Raw genomic sequence first — 2,524 nt, 5'->3', positions numbered from 1 at the left:
AATCATTCAGGGCCACTGTAAAACGTTAATAGTAGATCAGATATATACATTTGATTCATAACAATCGACAAATTTGAGAAGTATTAAACTTACCCAAGGAGTTGTCTTCTGAGTCAAGTTGGTGTAGGCGCGTTTCCAAATCAGCAGGCTTTTGCCTTTTCGGCTTCTTTGATGGAACAACCTTGGCAGGTTGAATCTTGCGTTTACCAGCCGCTTTAGAAACGCTCGCATCAACAGTTTGATGCTCACCTTCAGGGGTGATGTCATCAACCGTTGGACGACTACCCTCAGCAGTAACGTCAGCATCATCCTCACCCGCAGTAGTGCTAGCAGATGGGTTCTTACCAATTCTCCGGGTCAAACCTATAGATGAAGGCAAGACATTTGTAGAATCAGTGGTATCAAAAAGTGTTCCTCCATCACGGGACAGTGATTCTTCACTAGAAAACAGAAGCACAATCACCCCGCTAGGAGTCATAGCAGTAAGAGGTCGAGGTTTTAAAATGCCCTCACCTTCAGCGATGATCTTCTCACCTTTTGCATACATGGCCTCAGACACCACAGACTCTGAGCGACGGGTGGAGAACAAAAAATTGTGCTGAGTGCGTTCGAGAAATGACAACTCATTAGGATGAATAGGCCGACGCACCATCAGACCCTCCACCTTATCCAGAAGGGAGGAAATAACAGAACCTTCACCTGTAATTAAAAATGTTAAGACGATGAAACGAAATTCTGAACAGTGAAAATAAAGACTCACTCTTGTCAGAATTCTCGAAGAACGGCTCCAAGTTGGGAATGGGCATAAATGGCTCATCTTCGCGTACACCAAAGCCCCCTCATGAATTGCCCGCAGTGGCGTTGGTGTCTAGACTAACGTAGTATACGATGGAAGGTTGATCTCGGTGGTTGCAGTGACGGATGGGGAAACGAGATTGCATCTTCCCGAATCCAGAAGAACTTGGGCTTCCACTCATAAAGGCTCTGGTACCACTCGGTACCAATAGGACCCTTCTTGGTAGAAGCCCAACCGAACCATCCATCGCGGTTCATCTATTTGTAAAAAACGGCAAATCGGGCAACTGTATGCTCAATAACATGGGCCTGACAGTAGAATTCGAAGTGACGAACCCGCAACATCCCGAAGGGATGAATCTGGGACAAATGAAGACCATAAGATGTCAAAATGGCCCTCATAAATTTCGTTGCGGCTAACCAGAAGTTCCCTGTCGTAAAGAAATCAACGTACACGGCCATCTTCCCCGGTGGAGGATTGGTAGCAATTGAACTGTCGTCGGATGTTCCAGTCCCCACTCTGGTGCAAGACCGTATACGTTGATGACATCATCATAATCTTTCTGCTTTAAATTCACAACGTATTCATGAATAGCCGAAGTGTTCTTCTTATTACCAGCCATCAAGCAATTATGTTTGACCAAAGGTTAGAAAGAAATAAATCTCAAAAGGCCTAAGAATTTGAAAGTGATAAGAGTAAATTGGAAACCACGAGTGACTTATTTATACTCATCGCAATAAATGTGACGGACTGACTGACAGAAGAAAGAGAAAACGCGAACCGTCGGATGGTTGACACATCAGACGAGAGATTCAAGAAAGTACGAACAGGTTGTTAAAGGCGTCATGCACGTCCTGTCAGTTATCCCTTAAAAGTTTCTCTCTCCTCCATGTCATCAAAATTATACAACTTTCAAAAATTCAAAATTCAAGAAATATCTTGCAAAGATATTATCAAAACAAACAATATAATATTCACAAGACAAAAAGTTGTTTTCCATTAAATCAAAAGATGATTACAAAAATATGGAGGAGCAATTACAAAGTCTTATAAATCTATCTTATCCTATTCTATGGATGGGGAGCTACAATATCTTCCGGCGGAGTTGGTGGAGTGTCCTCAGATGAGGCGTCCTCAGATTCATCGTTAAGATAACTCTTCAGTTGTTGCACACTATCATTTGCTGAGGAAAACCCTAGAAGCATATTTTGCAGCGGAAACACCAGGATGTAATGTTCCTTAATCCGCATATAATATTCCTGCTTAACGTCAAGGCCATGAAGCGGATGATTTTCGAGGGAACGATTAGTTTGAGCATAGGTCATCCCTTCATTGAAGCCTTTCATTCGACCAAGCAGGGATGAGGCAGTCATCAAGTTAGCAAATCTATCAATTAGCTCCGGACTTCCTTTAATATAGCGGATGACCTGACAACATAAAAAGATAATTTATTTAGCACCAAGGCATGAGATGTATAGTGAACAACAAGTGAGAAAAACTCACAGAATCAAGCCCTGGAGTGAGGACCATTGGCGGTCTTGCTCGGCACGCTCAGCCATCTCTCGAAGTCCTTCGTACTCCTCGGCCATTTGTTGCTTTTCGCTCAAGGCTGCAGTAGCACGGGCTTCCGCCTCTTCGCGAGCTTGCAAAAGGAAGTCATAAGCAGACTACATCTCAGCAGCATTTTTATCATTAAGTTCAGACTACTCCCTCTGCAACTTTAGTTCC

The sequence above is a fragment of the Bidens hawaiensis genome, unplaced genomic scaffold (genome assembly GCF_021521415.1).
Source record: "Bidens hawaiensis isolate Kalapana, Puna unplaced genomic scaffold, B.hawaiensis_p1.1 tig00030539_1, whole genome shotgun sequence".
NCBI classification, from domain to species: domain Eukaryota; kingdom Viridiplantae; phylum Streptophyta; class Magnoliopsida; order Asterales; family Asteraceae; genus Bidens; species Bidens hawaiensis.
Note: the sequence above shows the minus strand (reverse complement) of the source record.